The sequence below is a fragment of the Narcine bancroftii genome, chromosome 12, assembly GCF_036971445.1.
Source record: "Narcine bancroftii isolate sNarBan1 chromosome 12, sNarBan1.hap1, whole genome shotgun sequence".
Lineage (NCBI taxonomy): Eukaryota > Metazoa > Chordata > Chondrichthyes > Torpediniformes > Narcinidae > Narcine > Narcine bancroftii.
Window position 1 is genome coordinate 56,853,811 of NC_091480.1, and position 19,872 is coordinate 56,873,682.

Genomic DNA, 19,872 nt, shown 5'->3' on the forward strand with positions numbered 1-19,872 from the left:
GGGCACAGGGGGTTTTCTGGTGTAAGAATACTGTTTTTCTTGCAAGTGTAACTGCTTAAAAACTGCCAGGCTGAATATTGTTTGGCCACGTGACTCCTTATATTTTTTCTGCAAGTGGGCCACAACCATAGAGGTTTGGCCACCCCTGTGTTAATCAGTGAGAGAAAAAAATTCCCATGTGGCTGAAAATGCATCCAATCAATTTATCCAAAAGGACGCTGTTGCCTTCTATCTGTTCAACTGCTGCCCAGTGTGCAGGATAAAGCAGAACAAACCCAGATTCGATCTCTGGCTCCTGCCAATGAATTGATATCCCTGCCCTGGGAAGGAGAAAACAGCCAAGGTCCCAGTTACAATGGAAAGTGGAACCAATGATCTTGCATTTAGAATGGGGGTGTGGAACAGACTTCTTTCAAACTGGCACAATGGTTGGCTGATATCACTGGACAATGAAGATTTTGCTTCCTGAACACTGCTGGGTGTATTTTATGGATTTGGGGCTGCTGATCGCGAAAATCACCTTAAAAGTTTCCTATTATGTACTGTTTTTTAGATATAACCTTTTCCTGTCATATTTTAAGTCTACCTAAAGCAGACAAAACCATGTAGTGCAACATGTCATTAAAAATTCATTTTCTGCATTTACACTTGGACGTCTACCCGGCTGATCTTGGTGCCATCAGTGCTGAACACGGTGATGAAAAGTTTCACCGGGACATGGCGACCATGGAAAAGGGGTATCAGGGCAACTGGAATCCGTCTACGCCGGCCAACTATTGTTGGACATTGACAGGTGAGGCATCAGATGCTGAGTACAAACGAAAATCAGCGGCAAAACATTTTTAAGTCCATTGAACTAACACAATGAGTCAGCATCATGATGCGATTAAACAGGCTAAATTAAATTAAAGTTAATTTAATGTTCCTCCAACTTCCTACGTGATACAGCAAATCTGAAATCATCTTTGTGTTCAGCTTGAAGTTGTCTTTCATGGGGGGCATGGCAAGATGGCGTAGAGGGCAGACGTGCGGTCCTAATCCTCCCCAGTTCTTTTAAAACACCTGTTTTTAAATTTTAATCTAAGTATATAAATGTTTTATTTTTGCTTCTAAGTACATTAGTTGGCTATAATGGCGGATAATATTAAAAAATCTAAGACTCAATTACAAAAAAAACTATTTTTTAAAAGTGCTGAAGAATTGAGGCCTACCTGTCCAGTTGGAACCACGGAGTTGTCGTCAGGAACTTCTAAGCCACAGAGAACCCCAGCTAGGCTAAGTATTACGCTGGTGCCGATCTTGTCTTCGCAAGATGGCGCCGGCCTCCTGATGAAATCGACTGACATCGACCCATGCGTTCGTGATGTCGTGCGCGTGGGCGACCCGATTGAACAAAGATCCTTTGGGCCCGTGTTGCCGTCGGGGGAGTCGGGGACGCGCAGGAAGGTGTTGGAGACCGTCCCTGGGCCTGCAGGGAATGCGCAGTGCTTCCAGTGTCCATGATCTATTGGAATGTGTGTGGTCTGTGGCGGGGGGGGGGGGGGCACGAGTGGCCAGTTCACAGGAACAATTGGAGGAGGAGCTTGTAGAAAGTGGGTCTCAAGATGTGGCACTGGAATCTGGACTGAACTCTATTTTTACTGTGCTGGAAGAGATTGCTTACCATATGGATACTATGTCTCATCAAATAACTCAAATGCAATCTACAATGTTTAATGTCTCCGAAGATATATCTACACTTAAGAGAGATGTTAATAAATGCCTTACTTCAGTAGATGCAGTACAAGAAAATTTTAAAAAGCTTGAGACAGCTTTTTCTGAATGTAATCACAGGTTGTACGTAATAAAGATAAAATAGAGAAAGTGGAAGATTCGTTCGTGGATTGGGGAATTCAGAAGAGAGAATTATTTTAAAAATCGATTAATTGGCAAATCAAAGCCGGAGAAATAATGTAAAAATTGTGGGCCTTCCGGAAGATATTGAAGGTGCAGATCCAATAAAAATTTTTAAGGATTGGATCCCTGAGATGTTAGGTTAAGAGTTCTCTCCGGGTGGTTTAGCATTGGAAAGGGCACATAGAGCGTTGAGGAGGAAACCGTTACCGGGTCAACCATCATGAGCAGTTTTAATTTGGTGCTTGAATTATCAGGATAGAGAAACGATTTTACGGTTGGCGGAACAGAAGGGAAGACAAAGTCGAGCTCCAATGATGAGTCAGAATAATTGAGTTTTCTCCTATGTTGATTTGAGTCAAGAAATTATCAGACGTCGACGTGAGTTTAATTCGGCCAAGGATGTATTGTGGCGGAAAGGATATAAGTTTGCTTTTTGATACCCTGAAGTGTTGAAGGGTTTTTATGACAATTATCAGTTTCAATTTTTTGAGAATGATCATGATGCATTGGTTTTCGCTAATTCATTACCGGGTCAGGGAAGAACTTCACCATCATCACCTAAAAGAAGGGCCAATGGACATGGAAATGGACAGAATGGAAAGAATGGGAAGAATGGGAAAGATGGGAAGAAGGAGGCTTTGACACACAGTCCTAGTGATGTTGAGGATTCGAATCAATCTTTGGGACTGAAGTCCCAGGTCTGAATATATTAATGATGTTGAATTACATTATTATATTTATTGTATTTCTGGCTGGGGGTAGGTGGATGTCACTGATATCTTGGATAGTCATCTGCCACTGGTGAGGTGTTCCACACCCAGTTTTTTAGGGAATTACTACCTTTGGGTGGTTTTTATTTTCTCTTTTTTTGGGGGGTGGGGAATTAATTGTATTCCTTTTCATATTAACTTTTTTATAACATTAGGGGAGGGAGAGTAGATTTTGTTTATTAACAGGAGAGCATTTTTTAATACTACATGTTTATATTGCAGGGAGTGGGAGGCGGCGGCCCCAGTCCAGGCACAGGGAGAGCAGCAGCGGCCCCGGCCCCGGTCCGGGCGAAGGGTAGATGGCGGCGGCCCCGATACGGGCAGGAGCAAGGGGGAGACGGCGGCCCCGGCCTCGGTTGTGTGAGGCAGGCGGAGGCCCCGATACGGGCAGAGAGTTGGAGGCGGCGGCCCCAGTCCAGGCACAGGGAGAGCAGCAGCGGCCCCGGCCCCGGTCCGGGCGAAGGGTAGACAGCGGCGGCCCCGATACGGGCAGGAGCAAGGGGGAGACGGCGGCCCCGGCCTCGGTCCAGTGAGGCAGGCGGAGGCCCCGGTCCGGACAGGGAGTGGGAGGCGGCGGCCCCAGTCCGGGCACAGGGAGAGCAGCAGCGGCCCCGGCCCCGGTCCGGGCGAAGGGTAGACGGCGGCGGCCCCGATCCGGGCAGGAGCAAGGGGGAGACGGCGGCCCCGGCCTCGGTCGAGTGGGGCAGGCGAAGGCCCCGATCCGGGCAGAGAGTGGGAGGCGGCGGCCCCAATCCAGGCACAGGGTGAACTGCGGCGGCCTCGGCCCCGGTCCGGGCAGTATGGACCGACCTAGGAGGGGAGGCAGGCCCCTCCAGCCCGGGTAAGAAACCTGCATAGGAGAAGGCCACTCCGATATAAAACCTACGACCCAAGGACCTCGCTGCCACGTCCCAGCTTGCTTGGCCACGGCACACGAACCATGGGTGTAAAGGGTGGGGCCAGTACTGCGCGCACTGCACTCCACCTAAAAGCTCCTTTGCGCAGGCCCGAGGACAGCTCCACGTCCTCCCCCTCCACGTCCTCCCCCTCCACGTCCTCCCCCTCCACGTCCTCCCCCTCAAAAGATGCTCACAAACTCAAGCTAGCATGCTGGAACATCAGAACCATGCTAGACAAGGCTGACAGCCACCGACCTGAACGTCGGTCTGCCCTCATTGCACATGAACTCCTCAGACTTGACATCGACATAGCCGCTCTCAGTGAAGTCCGCCTGGCAGATGTAGGCAGCCTCCAAGAACGCGGCGCGGGCTACACACTCTACTGGTCTGGCAAGCCTTCGGATGAACGACGCCTATCTGGTGTAGGCTTCATGGTCAAGAGCTTCATTGCCTCCAAACTCGAAAACCTTCCGACAGGCCTCTCGGACCGAATCATGTCCATGCGACTCCCACTTCAAAACAAGCGTCACATCACCCTCATCAGTGTCTATGCTCCAACCCTCCAGGCGGAACCAGCAGAAAAGAACAAGTTCTACACCGACCTGCGCAACCTCATCCAACGTACCCCTACAGCCGACAAGGTTGTCATCCTGGGCGACTTCAACGCTCGCGTCGGCAAAGACTCAGAAACCTGGCCAGGAATCCTGGGCAAGCATGGCGTCGGCAAGTGCAACAACAATGGGCGCCTCCTGTTGGAGCTCTGCGCAGAACAGCGACTTGTCATTACAAACACCCTTTTTCAGCAGAGGGACAGCCTTAAGACCACCTGGATGCATCCCCGATCCAAACACTGGCACCTCCTGGACTACATCCTGGTGCGAGAAAGTGACAAACGAGATGTGCTCCACACCAGGGTCATGCCCAGCGCGGAATGCCACACTGACCACCGGCTGGTTCGCTGCAAGCTCAACCTTCACTTCAAGCCAAAGCCCAGGAACAATAAAGCCCCCAGAAAGAGGTTCAATGTTGGAAACCTGCAGTCAGACGAAGCGAGAGGAAACTTCCAGGCAAACCTCAAAGCAAAGCTCGACGTTGCAACCCGCCTCACGGACCCATCCCCTGAAACCCTCTGGGATCAGTTGAAGACTACCATACTGCAATCCACTGAAGAGGTACTGGGCTTCTCCTCCAGGAAAAACAAGGACTGGTTTGACGAAAACAGCCAGGAAATCCAGGAGCTGCTGGCAAAGAAGCGAGCTGCCCACCAGGCTCACCTTACAAAGCCGTCCTGTCCAGAGAAGAAACAAGCCTTCCGTCGCGCATGCAGCCATCTTCAGCGCAAACTCCGGGAGATCCAAAATGAGTGGTGGACTAGCCTCGCCAAACGAACACAGCTCAGCGCGGACATTGGCGACTTCAGGGGTTTCTACGAGGCTCTAAAGGCTGTGTACGGCCCTTCACCCCAAGTCCAAAGCCCGCTGCACAGCTCAGACGGCAAAGTCCTCCTCAGCGACAAGATCTCCATCCTCAACCGATGGTCAGAACACTTCCAATCTCTTTTCAGTGCCAACCGCTCAGTCCAAGATTCCGCCCTGCTCCAGCTCCCTCAACAGCCCCTAAGGCTAGAGCTGGATGAGGTTCCCACCCTGGATGAGACATATAAGGCAATCGAACAACTGAAAAGTGGCAAAGCAGCAGGTATGGATGGAATCCCCCCAGAAGTCTGGAAGGCTGGCGGCAAAACTCTGCATGCCAAACTGCATGAGTTTTTCAAGCTTTGTTGGGACCAATGTAAACTGCCTCAGGATCTTCGTGATGCCACCATCATCACCCTGTACAAAAACAAAGGCGAGAAATCAGACTGCTCAAACGACAGGGGAATCACGTTGCTCTCCATTGCAGGCAAAATCTTCACTAGGATTCTACTAAATAGAATAATACCTAGTGTCGCCGAGAATATTCTCCCAGAATCACAGTGCGGCTTTCGCGCAAACAGAGGAACCACTGACATGGTCTTTGCCCTCAGACAGCTCCAAGAAAAGTGCAGAGAACAAAACAAAGGACTCTACATCACCTTTGTTGACCTCACCAAAGCCTTCGACACCGTGAGCAGGAAAGGGCTTTGGCAAATACTAGAGCGCATCGGATGTCCCCCAAAGTTCCTCAACATGATTATCCAACTGCACGAAAACCAACAAGGTCGGGTCAGATACAGCAATGAGCTCTCTGAACCCTTCTCCATTAACAATGGCGTGAAGCAAGGCTGTGTTCTCGCACCAACCCTCTTTTCAATCTTCTTCAGCATGATGCTGAACCAAGCCATGAAAGACCCCAACAATGAAGACGCTGTTTACATCCGGTACCGCACGGATGGCAGTCTCTTCAATCTGAGGCGCCTGCAAGCTCACACCAAGACACAATAGAAACTTGTCCGTGAACTACTCTTTGCAGATGATGCCGCTTTAGTTGCCCATTCAGAGCCAGCTCTTCAGCGCTTGACGTCCTGCTTTGCGGAAACTGCCAAAATGTTTGGCCTGGAAGTCAGCCTGAAGAAAACTGAGGTCCTCCATCAGCCAGCTCCCCACCATGACTACCAGCCCCCCCACATCTCCATCGGGCACACAAAACGCAAAACGGTCAACCAGTTTACCTATCTCGGCTGCACCATTTCATCAGATGCAAGGATCGACAATGAGATAGACAACAGACTCGCCAAGGCAAATAGCGCCTTTGGAAGACTACACAAAAGAGTCTGGAAAAACAACCAACTGAAAAACCTCACAAAGATAAGCGTATACAGAGCCGTTGTCATACCCACACTCCTGTTCGGCTCCGAATCATGGGTCCTCTACCGGCACCACCTACGGCTCCTAGAACGCTTCCACCAGCGTTGTCTCCGCTCCATCCTCAACATCCATTGGAGTGCTTACACCCCTAACGTCGAAGTACTCGAGATGGCAGAGGTCGACAGCATCGAGTCCACGCTGCTGAAGATCCAGCTGCGCTGGATGGGTCACGTCTCCAGAATGGAGGACCATCGCCTTCCCAAGATCGTGTTATATGGCGAGCTCTCCACTGGCCACCGTGACAAAGGTGCACCAAAGAAAAGGTACAAGGACTGCCTAAAGAAATCTCTTGGTGCCTGCCACATTGACCACCGCCAGTGGGCTGATAACGCCTCAAACCGTGCATCTTGGCGCCTCACAGTTTGGCGGGCAGCAACCTCCTTTGAAGAAGACCGCAGAGCCCACCTCACTGACAAAAGGCAAAAGGAGGAAAAACCCAACACCCAACCCCAACCAACCAATTTTCCCTTGCAACCGCTGCAATTGTGTCTGCCTGTCCCGCATCGGACTTGTCAGCCACAAACGAGCCTGCAGCTGACGTGGACTTTTTACCCCCTCCATAAATCTTCGTCCGCGAAGCCAAGCCAAAGAAAAGAAAGAATATTAATAGTTTACTAAAATGTTTAGTTTAAAATTTGCAACTTTTAATGTTCAGGGATTAAATAATCCAATTAAGCGAAAGTAAGTTTTAGCTTATATTAAGAAAATGAAAATTGATATTGCTTTTTTAAAAGAAACACATTTGACTGAAAAAGAACACTTGAAATTGAAAAGAGATTGGGTTGGTCATTTTCTTTTCTTCATTTAACTCTAAGGCAAAAGGTGTAGCGATTTTAGTTCATATGAATTTATCTTTTGAGTTACAGACTGTAGAGGGGAATGCTGGGAGGGTTTTAAAAGTGGATTGTAAAATTTTTTATGAACTTTGGACTTTAATTGATATCTATGCACCTCATGTGGATGATGAATGTTTTATTTCAGATGCTTTTTTGTTATTAAGTCAAGCTAACGAAAATATTTTAGTTGGGGGAGATTTTAATTGCGTTTTGGATCCATTAATGGATAAATCCCAAAAATGTATTAGAAAATACATACAAATGGCGATACAAAAAGGGACTTTAATGAAAGACTTAAATTTGGTAGATATCTGGAGAAGGATTAATCCTACAGAGAAAGATTTTTCTTTTTATTCTTCAAGGCATGGTTCCTTTCCTAGAATAGATTTTTTTAAAATGTCAGCACATTTACAGGGAAAGATATTGCAGGCAGATTTTAAAAGTAGAGTAATAACTGATCATTCTTTATTATTTTTTCTTATGAAAGTTCGGAGGTGGTACGTCCATCTTATAGATGGAGGTTTAATACAATGTTGTTGAAAAAACCTGAGTTTGTTGCTTTTGTTAAGAAACAGATTGATTTTTTTTAACGGAAAATGTTAAATCTGTTCAAAGTAGATTTTTAGTATGGGATGCGTTAAAGGCTTATTTAAGAGGACAAATAATTAGTTATGCTACTAAAGTTAAGAAAGGGTATATAGCTGAGAGTAATAAATTAGAAAAGCAGATTGAGGAATTGGAGAAGGAATTTCAGAAGGGAGTAACAGAAGATCAGAAGATAGCTTTGACCAGATTGAAATTGTGATATATGTTACAGACTTATCAATTTGAATGTTTACTTAATCGAACTAAACAACGATATTATGAGTGGGGTGAGAAGGGGCATAAAGTACTTGCGTGGCAGTTAAAGAAGGAGCAAACTTCAAGGGTTATTAATGCTGTTAAAAAGGATTCAATAGTTACCTATAAACCTCAGGAAATCAATGAAGAGTTTTATTCATTTTATAAAGAGTTATATACTTCTGAGGGGAAACAGGATAATGTACATTGATTCTTTTTTATCTACATTAAAGTTACCAGCATTAGATGAAGAGGATATTATAGATTTGGAAGCTCCATTCACAGATTTAGAAATTAAGACAGCTATGTTGGAAATGCCTAATGGTAAGTCACAAGGTGATGATGGGTTTTCAGTGGAATTTTATAAAGTTTTTTATGAAGATTTATCTTTGGTGTTTGGGGAGATATTACAACAAGTGACTGAACATTGAGTTACCAGAATCTTGTTCCAGTGCTCTAATTACTGTAATTCCAAAGAAAGATAGAGATCCATTCAAAGTGTCTTCCTATAGACTACACATGTCAAACTCTAGCCCGATATAATTATATTTGGCCCGCAAGATCATTTCAAAAATGTATTAGAGGTGGCCCGCCCTGCAGCGAGAGCCAATGCTGTTTTTTGGTAATGTCACCCCCACCATCCTCCCCCTTCATTGCACATCCTTCCCCTCCCCCCTAAAACCACCCCCCTTAAAAGATGGCCAGAATATTCTCAAAAAGGAATCCAGAATGGTAAAGTTCCACAAACCTTCTGCTGGGAATCCTAACAACACCCGGGCATCAGATCCACGGGATGCGGAGGGAGCAAGAGTGTTGCAGGTTGACCGTGCAAACTTTGAGAACGGGGAAAACAAAATTGTAACACGAGAAGTCTGTCGATGTCATCAGCCGGCAAGCCAGTTGGAAGGCTCCCTGCACAACCAGTCACTTCTCCCACCTGTCGAGCGGTGCGGCGGATGGGCGAGCGCCTGTGATTTCCTGTCGGCGCGATGGACATGGCAGGCTGCGCACGGCCCCCGCTGTTCCGCAAAGGCTGATCGGCAGCGCGCTGGGCCTGAGTGGGTGGGTAAGCAGGGGTGGGCAGAGGGTGTAGGTGAGGAGTAATGGGCAGGGGAAGTTATGGTGGTGCGAGGGGCAGTTAGAGGGAGGGATGAGTAGAAGGAGGGGTGGATAGGGAAGAGGTAAAAGGGGAGGGGCAGGGCAAGTAGGGGAGGGGTGATTAGAGGGTGAGAGACGGGTAAACAGGTTGAGGGGAGAGGCAGTAGAAGGGCGTGTATAGGATGGGGTGGGTAGAGGCAGAGCGAGTGGAGTGAGGGGTGAGTAGAGGTTGGGTAAAGGACTGGTCAGGTAGAGGGATGGTGGGTCGAGGGTGAATAGAGGCCTAGAGCCTGAGGAGTGAGCAGGAAATGCTGAGTCCTGATGCAGGCCAAAATGGACACAGCCTGTGAATGCTGACTACATCTCCACAGGGACCAAATATGTTTCCCTCAGGTCAAGCAAAGGGTGAACTTGAGCTACCTACTCCTGACCTGTAACATTATCCTCCTAAAGTTATATCCTAAAGTTTAACATTACATATGTTGAAAGAAGAGAAAACATGCAGATGTTGTTGAAAATTTTCAATAAATATTTAGTTTGGCCCTCGACTTAGTCCAAGTTTTTAATTTTGGCCCTCCGTGAATTTGAGTTTGACACCCCTGCTATAGACCTATTTCTTTATTGAAGGTGGACTATAAAATAATAGCTAAATTGTTAGCAAATCGGCTTGCTAATAATTGGCTTGCTATTTACCTAAATTGATATATGTAGATCAAACAGGGTTTATTAAAAATAGACATTTCAGATAATATTCTTCAATTAATTAGTTTGACCAATGCATACCGACAGCAGCCCAACCATTCATTAGTGGTTGCACTTGATGTGGAAAAAGCTTTTGATAGGGTCAAATAGGATTTTTTATTTAAGGTCTTGGAAAAGTTTAAATTTGGCCCTTTTTTTATTGGCTGGGTTAAAGCTTTATATATAAATCCGACTGCTAGGGTGGTGACAAATGGACAGATTTCATCATTATTTAAATTAGCATATTCTACTCAACAGGATTGTCCATTGTCACCAGCCCTATTTGCGTTGGTCATTGAACTGTTAGCTCAATTAATACGGCCAAATGAGCAGATACAAGGGATGAGAGTTTTGGATGAAGAGTATAAGATTAATTTATTTGCAGATGATGTTTTGATATACTTAACAAATCTGGAACAATCTTTGCTACATTTACGGGAATGTTTATTGCAGTATGGATCATTATCTGGGTATAAAGTTAATTGGGATAAAAGTGAAATTTTACCGATAGGTGAAGGGGATTATTCAGTTTATAAAAATGTTATTAATTTGAAATGGACAGATAAAATTAAATATTTAGGAATAATTGTGAATACTGAGTATCAATCTTTATATAAATTAAATTATGTTCCATTGTAGAAAAAGATAAAAGCAGACTTAATTAAGTGGAAAGACCTTCCGTTAACTTTAATTGGCTGGGTTTATAGTATTAAAATGAATATTTTCCCACTTATTCAATACTTGTTTCAATCAATACCGTGTTTTCTTACAAGGAACTTTTTTCAGGATTTAAATAAAGCTACTAGGGAATTTTTATGGAATGGTAAATTACCAAGGGTAGCATTAAATAAGCTTACTTAGAAGTACGCATTAAGTGGATTGCAATTACCTCATTTTCAGAATTATTATGAGGCAGCCCAACTTAAATTTATTAGTCGTTTGATGGATTTGGATCAATCTCCAAGTTGGGCTAAAGTTGAGATGGCATGTATTTCTGAAACTGCAGTACATCAATTTATATTTCGGTGGAATATAGATAAATTACGGGAGTATGATGTGCCGATATTAAAACATTTATTGATGTTATGGACAAAAAAGAATAAGACTATAGATTCAAAGGGTAATTTATCTATTTTAACACCATTATATAATAATCAACTTATTCCTTTTTCATTGTTTAATAGTCATTTGAAGAATTGGGATTTTAAGGGTATAAAAATATTGCAGGATTGTTTTGTAGAAGGTAAATTTCTTTCTTTTATTCAATTGAAAGAGCGTTTTGATATTGCTGAACCTTCTTTATTTGTTTATTATCAACTTCGGTCATTGGTTAAAAAAAAATGTATGGTAGAGAGATGGTTTCACCTGTATTGTCGGAGTTTGAGTCTTTGATTTCTTCTGTGCCTAAAAAGGGTTATATTTCTATTATGTATCAAGTATTACTAGATAATATGGATAAGTCAGAATGGGAGAAATCTAAGTTTAAATGGGAAAATTATTTCTTTTGCTTTTCCTGAAGATTACTGGATGGATATTTGTTATGATAGTGTTACTACATTGACAAATGCACGATATGGAATGGTTAATTATAATTTTTTGCATCAGTTATATTTAACTCCTGAGAAATGGAAAAAATATGGCTTTAGTAATTCAGATTCCTGTTTTAGATGTGGTACGTGTGTTGGAACTTTTTTACATGCTGTTTGGTCTTATATGTATGTACAACAATTTTGGGGAGAAATTAAGTCAATTTTGGAAAAATTGTATAAGATTAAGTACCATTAGATCCATCTGTTCTTTTACTGTGCTATGTGATTCCTTTAAAGGGATTGGGGTTGGATAAATTTCAAATCGCATTTGTATATTTAGCGTTGTCCATAGCTCGAAAATTTATAGCAAGTACATGGAAGGATAAGACAGTGATTAGTATAATGAGATGGCATAATGAAATGAAAGCTTGTAATGTTATGGATAAAATTACTTATGTTTTGCATGATAATTATTTTTTTTTGTTAATGTGGTTATTATACTTGGAATATATGCATAACGTCGAGGTACTCGAGATGGCAGAGGTCGACAGCATCGAGTCCACGCTGCTGAAGATCCAGCTGCGCTGGATGGGTCACGTCTCCAGAATGGAGGACCATCGCCTTCCCAAGATCGTATTATATGGCGAGCTCTCCACTGGCCACCGTGACAGAGGTGCACCAAAGAAAAGGTACAAGGACTGCCTAAAGAAATCTCTTGGTGCCTGCCACATTGACCACCGCCAGTGGGCTGATAACGCCTCAAACCGTGCATCTTGGCGCCTCACAGTTTGGCGGGCAGCAGCCTCCTTTGAAGAAGACCGCAGAGCCCACCTCACTGACAAAAGGCAAAGGAGGAAAAACCCAACACCCAACCCCAACCAACCAATTTTCCCTTGCAACCGCTGCAATCGTGTCTGCCTGTCCCGCATCGGACTGGTCAGCCACAAACGAGCCTGCAGCTGACGTGGACTTTTTTACCCCCTCCATAAATCTTCGTCCGCGAAGCCAAGCCAAAGAGAAGAAGAAGATATGCATTTAGAGGTACTTTGATTTATTTTATTCTTTTTTTTAATATATATTTCTTTGGCTCTCCTTAAGAGAGCTGGCTAAAGGGGTGGGGGGGGGTGTCTTTTTCTTTTTTTCTCTTATTTTCATATATATATATATATATAAATTTTGTTGTGAACTGTATTTTGTATGTTTACCAATAATTTTTTCAATAAATAAAGTTTGAAAAAAAATTTGTCTGTCATAATCCCCAATATTTTTTCAGGAAGCAAACCTTTTGTAAAAATTTGTTGTCCAGTGACATTTGGCACACATACAACCAGTAACACAAATTTAATTCCCTCCATCAAAACAAAATACTTTGGATTCCCTTCTCCACCCCAACATCCTGCGTGCTTTCCCATACCACAAGGACAAGAATACACAGGAAATCATAGCCCAGAGGGGAGCATGAGTTAGGATTTAACATTTGTGGATACAATATTACAACTGTAATGCAAAAAGAGGCAAGACAAACACTCGAACACAGATATACTGCAGACAGGACACACACAACAACTAACAATGGCACTAGCCACTGGATACAATTTAAAATACGTTACCTGCTCTGTATATATTTCTTAAACTACCAAAACGCTTTAATTTCCACACCCTGCGTTTGGCTGCACCCAGAATCCAGCAAAGCAAGAGGCAGAAGCAAGTGGAGAAAGACATTGGAGAGATTACTACAGAGTACAGGAGCACATCAACAACGGCAAAAGGAAACGGCTGGCTGAAGGGAGAAAGGTTGAGCAGCGTCGACACAGGCTGTCTCAGATTGGGCATAGACAGAACAGCACCGATTAAAGTCTCAAAACATGCATTTGATTTTGCGCAAAATTCACAAGTTGAGAGTGTGACTGGAAAGCCCAGCATTTATAGCCTGTCCCTAAAGGACGGGTTCAGAGGCAGATAAAAATCCTATACCTTGCACATGAGGATGGCAGAGTTTCCTCTCTGTACTTATCCAGAAAGGTTTGGCAACAATCTTGCAGTTTCAAGGCTATCTTTTCCATTCTAGATTTATTTAATTAACTGAATTTAAGTTCCCTAATTGCTCTGATGGGGTTTGAACTTTTGATTTTGGTTCATTACTCCAGTAATATAACCACTTGGCTCCCATCCCCCGTCAAGTTCTTCATACTAATTCTGTTTTGTAAATTCAACAAGACAGTCAGAACCAGCTCTCAAGTGGATGGTCACCTTCACTTAGAGGACTAACTGTTGAAGAAACACTTTCACCACAACATCATGGTAATCTAAAAAATGAGTTTGCACATCTCATCTCATGATAGTCACGGTACAAGATGATTGTACATCTCTCTCTCTCTCTTTCCCTCTCTCTATCCCTTTCCCCCTCTTTCTCTCTCCCTTTCCCTCTTTCACACACACACACACACACACACACACACACACACACACACACACACACACACACACACACACACACACACACACACACACACACACACACACACACACACACAAAATCACCAAGTTTTCTTTTATCAATAAAGGTTAAGAAAGTTTATTTCTATTTTTGATTGTGCTGGATTTTGAGAATTTACTAATCCTTGCAGTCATCAATGTTCATTTCAGACTTGAGATGCAGACACATTTTAACTAAGAATAACAGGGCACAGGCAGGTTTGTGGAACTTGGGCACAGATCACTGAATGACAAAACATACAAGGGGCTGAAAGGCTTCCTCTTAGATCATAAGATATAGGAGCAGACGGAGGTCATTAAGCCCATCAAGTATGTTCTGTTATCATGAGCTGATCCATTCTCCCACTCAACTCCACTTCCCTTCCTTCTCCCCATAACCTTTGATACCCTGACTATTCAGATACCTATCAATCTCTGCCTTAAATACACCCAATGACCTGACCTCCACTGCCACCTGTAGAAGCAAATTCCCAAGGTTCACTGATCTCTGGCTAAAGAAATCCCTCCACATCTCTGTTTTAAATGGGCACCCTTCAATCCTGAAGTTGTCCTTGACTCCAATTCCATGGGAAACAACTTTGCCACTTCTACTCTGTCCAGGCTTTCCAACATTTGAAATGCCTCGATAAGATCCCCCTCTTTCTTCTGAACTCCAAGGAGTCCAGTCCAATAGCCGTCAAATGTTCCTCATATGCTAATCCATTCATTCCAGGAATCAATCTTCTAAATTTTCTCTGAACCCTCTCCAATGCCAGCACATTGTTTCTTTAATAAGGAGCCCAAAACTGTACCCCATGGTTCAAGTGAAGCCTTGTAAAGCATCAACTTCACATCCCAGCTCTTATATCCTATCCCTCTAGAAAAGAACGGAAACGTTGCATTCGCCTTCTGCCCCATCATCTCAGCCTGGAGGTCAACCTTTAGGGGATCCTGCACGGGGACTCCCAAGTCTCTCTGCACCTTGGAATTTTGAATTTTCTCCCCATCTAAATAATCGTCTGTCCTTTTATTCCTTCTACTAAAGTGCACGTCCGGACACTTTCCAACACTGCCATTTCATTTGGCCACTTCTCCTCAGGAGTTTGCGCAGGTTTTTCTCAGGAGGTTTGCTACGACACCAGAAACCCTGGCAAATTTCTACAGCAGTGCGGTGGAAAATGTGCTGACCGACTGCATCACGGTCTGGGATGGAAACACCAATACCCCTGAACATAAAGCCCTCCAAACGGTAGTGGGCACAGCCCAGGACATCACAAGTAAAACCCTCCCCACTACTGAGAACGTCAGAGAGCAGCAGCAATCATCAAGGATCCACACCATCAGGAAAGAGGTGTCGGTACCACAAGACTCGCACCACCAGGTTCAAGAACAGCTGCTCCAACCCCCCACCCCCACCATCACATTCCTCAACACCAAACCCAATCAGGGACTCATTTAAGGACTCTGACTTGTGCACTTGATTGATGTTTTAAATTCTCTCTGTATTGCACAGCCAGCTGATTTCCATTCGCTATCTGTTTACAGTCCTTTATTTGTTAACATGTGTACGCAGTGTAGTTATTTTTTGCACTGCCAATAAGTGGTAATTCTGCCTCACCCACAGGGAAAAGGAATCTCAGAGTTGGATGTGTTGTCGTGTAAGTACCTCGACAATAAAGCTGAAACCTGAGATCATTCTTGTTCCCTGAATTTCCCTTGCATCTCAGTGAAACATGAGGGCTCAAAGACGACAAGGCTTATCTGAACAACTTGGTTCATCCATTTTGTGACTGCTTAACTCAAACTCATCCACGGTTTGGTCCTCCTCATCTCAATTAGAAGAAGCGCAGTGACCTTCTAACAGAAAATTGGTGAAGCTCTGAGGTTTGTGAAGCTGCAGGGTTGGACAATGGCCTGACGAGATTCATTATAGAGGGAGGGATTCTGCTGACCAGCTTTGGGAAGGACAGGCATTTTCCTACATTATGCAATGAATGGCTGGGAAACAAGAGGGAAAACAAATTGAGTGAGGATATTGATCTCAACAGGCAAATGCAACATTGCCTCAGCAGGAGGATGGATGGCCCGATGCCCTCTGCTACCTGAGGAAACAGCAGTCCCATCCCAAACCATTGCTCCCTCTCCATCCAACACTCGTCGATTAAGTTGAACATGGGCAGCATGGCGAGTACAACACTATTAAGCGCCAGCCCGGGTTCGAATCCCATGCTATCTGCAAGGAGTTTGCACGTTTTCCCAGTATTTGTGTGGATTTCCCCATGGGCTCCATTTTCCTTCCACTGTTCAAAATGTACCGGGGATTGTAGGTCAATTGGGCGGCACAGGCTCGTGGGCTACCATGCTGTATGTCTAAACTAAAAAAACAATAAAATCCTACTGTTATTTAGTTAAATAAATCCACAGTGGAAGGCTAGTGTCAGAAACACTGACCATGAAGTTACATATCAGGTTTACTGCTGTCCCTTGGAGTTGTCCTTCCCCGGTTCAGCCCGACTCAGAAACTAGATACACAACAGACTGGACGACTCTTCAATGCCTTTGAAATGGTCCAATAAAACTCTCAGTTGAGGTGTTAATCAGTGTTTGGAAAGGTGACGAATAAGGAAATGAAGTGTCAAAGACATACAGGGGTCGTAGGTTAATTGGGGCATTTGGGCGGCATGGGCTCATGGGCTGGAAGGACCTGTTACCGCGCTGCACATCTAAATTTAAATTTAATGTAACATTTTTAAACGTATTCATTTTTCTGCTGAAGGAATGCGAACAGAGCTGTCAGGGAGGAAGAGCCAGGGTAGGGCCCAGGAACTGTGAGACATTTCCATGTATGGTTGGCCTGTGACTTGGAGAGCAACTGGGAGGGATGGTGTTTGCATGTGTCTGAGGCCCTTGTCCTTCATGGGAGGAGAGGTCACAGGCTTGGGAGGTACTGCTGGAGTAGTTTCGGTAGATAACTACAGCGCACTTTGTATGTCAATGTTGAAGGGAATGAAGATTTAGGTCGAAGTTGGTGTTGCTCATCGAGATCAGCCATTCTCAACCTTTTCTCAGCGATGGCCTCCCTAGGACTCTATTCTATTTAAATTTTCATAATTAAAAAATTTAGACATACAGCACGTGAACAGGCCATTTTGGCCCCACAAGTCTGTGCTGTCCAATTTACATCCAATGAACCTACACCCTGGTATGTTTTGAAGGGTGGGAGGAATCTGGAGTCCCCGGGGAAAACTCACGCAGACATCGGGAGAATATACAAACTCCTTACAGACAGCACAGGACTCGAACCCTGATCCAGTCCCAATCGCTGGTTCTGAAAAAGGCGTTGCGCTAACCGCTATGCCAACTGTGCCAGTATGCTCAAAGTTTATGAGCCCCTTTCCATGAGAAGCAGGTCAAGTTTTGGTTTCTTCTGTACTTCTCTCCTACCGACTATGTAAAAAACATTAAAAGAATTATGTTACAGGAGGTGAAAAGAAAACAAGGCTTTAAAATCCCTTGATGAAGGGCTCAAGCCTGAAATGTTGGTTATGTATCTTTGTTATATAAAGGACATAGTTTGACCTGCTGAGTTTCTCCAGTTTTGTGTTTTTACTTTTTTATTTGCTCTAGCCCAGTGGTTCTCAACCTTTTTCTTCCCACTCATATCCCACTTTAAGTGATCCCTCTGCCATCAGTGCTCTGTGATTAGTCAGGGATTGCTTAAAGTGGAATGTGAGTGGGAAGAAAAAGGTTGAGAACTAGAGAGTAGTTGGAGGTGCACTTATCTAGGCAAGGTGAATATTCTATCACAATCCTGACTTGTGCCTGACAGTGGGATGTGAGTAGGTGAGTCACTGTCTGCAGGATACTCAGCCTCTGACGTGGCTGGTCCAGTTACCTTGGGTCGTTGATGGCAAGAGGACTCAGTAATGGTAATGCCACTTGGCAATATGTGTTGAGACTCCCCCTGGTTGGATATGGTCACTTCCTGGCACTTTTGTACAAGAACAGCAGTTGACAGCCTTTCACCCAAGGCCTTGCCTGGCTTGACGTCTTGTGACTCAGTTAATTTGCTGAGACGCTGTTACTGGAATCATCAGTGAACATCTCCACATCTAAACCTAATTGTGGGTCTTTTCATTATGCAATGGAACAACAGCTGGTTGATAATCACAAGTGAATCCCTATTTTTGGCAGCAGCTTTGGCAGTAGTTTACAATTTCCATGAAAGCCACTTAATTACATGATAGGTTAAGATCAGTAAATGCAAATTTATAAATGAACAACGAGTTAGGTATCACATTAATAGGAGGCAGATGACATTGAAGGAGGGCTCTTCACGAGATCTCATGGTTAACCAAATGTCCCACTGTTGCTGACTGACACAAGACAAATTTGTGGCAATGACCCATCTCTCGCATAGAAGTTTCCTTTCCACTAACTGTGCAGAATTACAAGGAGACGTGGGCGACGCTGCCAAACTTCGATACTCTTGCTTAGTTCAGTACAGTTTTCTTTGCACTACCGATAAGTGGTCATTCTGCCTGGGCCGCAGGAAAAGGAATCTCAGGGTTGTGTGTGATGTCGTGTACGTACTCTGACCATAAATCTGAACTTTGAACTTGAAACTGAAGTTGGCTCAACGTTCACATAAATAAAAAGGCAGAAAGGGAAATCATTGGGGTAGCATGGTCGGCGTAGCAGTTAGCGCAAAGCTATTACCGCGCCAGCGATCGGGACCGTGGTTCCAATCCCATGCTGTCTGTAAGGAGTTTGCATGTTCTCCCTGTGTCCATTTGGGTTTTCCCACCCTTCACAAAAATATACCCGGGGATTGGAGGTCAATTGGATGCAATTGGGTGGCATAAGTTCGTGGGCCAAAGCTGTAGGTCTAAATTTTAAAAATATTAAAATAATTTAAATTTAAAATTTAAAAAATCTATTTAATGCCTTCTATGCAACAAGCCCTAATGAGCATGGAAAAGGGAAACAAAGAACATGAAACATAAAGGTCCTACAGTTTTTCTAATGAGTTGTTACTGGCCTCCAACCTCTTATGAGCAGAGAAATACAGATGATTTGTGGCCAATATTTTTGCAAAATGTTTTCCCAGTGAGTTGTATGACAGCCCCTGATTTTTGTTTATATCGCCAATTGGAGCTAAGGTGACGATCAGAAAGATGCAACAGATCCTTGGGTCGAGGACAGAAAAAGGTTGGAAAGGTACCAAAAAGTAGCTTGAGCCCGTCATATCATCTGGCAGTTTAACACCATGCACACCAGGCTGCATTGGGGTGACAGCTTTGCATCTTTGAAGGACATGTGCCGAATTAGGTGGGGCAACAGAGATTTATTTCACAGCCGCTTTCTGCTGCTGCCTCCCAAACGGGCAGAATTCCATTCAGCTTCTCCACACATTCCAACCTAGTGCCGTAACCTGCTCACAATTCAGCCAACAGACCCTGTGGGCAAGTTGATGGGTGAGGGGAGGAAGGGCTGGGCTCAGCTGTGATGAACAGGGAAACAAGACAGCAAAATGGGAGCTGTGTGTGATCAATCCAAGAAAGGACTGGATTTGTGCTCCAGGCAAGCCAAGGCGAATCTTTCAGTGGAATGGTTGCAGACAGCTCAGGCCTGACAAGATGGCAATTAGTAGAGCTGTACATAGATGTGGCATGTTTACTGTCATGGTTAGCGCAATGTTGTCACAGTGGCAGTAACCCGGGTTTGAATCCCATGCTGTCAGTAAGGAGTTTGCATGCCCTCCCCATGTCTGCCTGGGTTTTCCCCGGGGGCTCTAGTTTCCTCTCACCATTCAAAAATGTTCCGGGGTTGTAGGCTAATTGGCCAGCATGGGCTCGTGGGCCAGAAGGGTCTGTTACAGTGCTGTATATTTAAATTTAAATTTAAAATTAAAATTTATAAGGACAAAGCCAACATTGTAG

The 19,872-nt window shown here is 44.3% G+C and overlaps 1 protein-coding gene across 2 annotated transcripts in view; it reads right to left on the reverse strand.

The window, feature by feature from the left end:
• LOC138747101 (arf-GAP with GTPase, ANK repeat and PH domain-containing protein 1-like) overlaps window positions 1-19,872 on the reverse strand; it is a 451,715-nt gene that overhangs the window by 41,548 nt on the left and 390,295 nt on the right. The window lies entirely within an intron of this gene.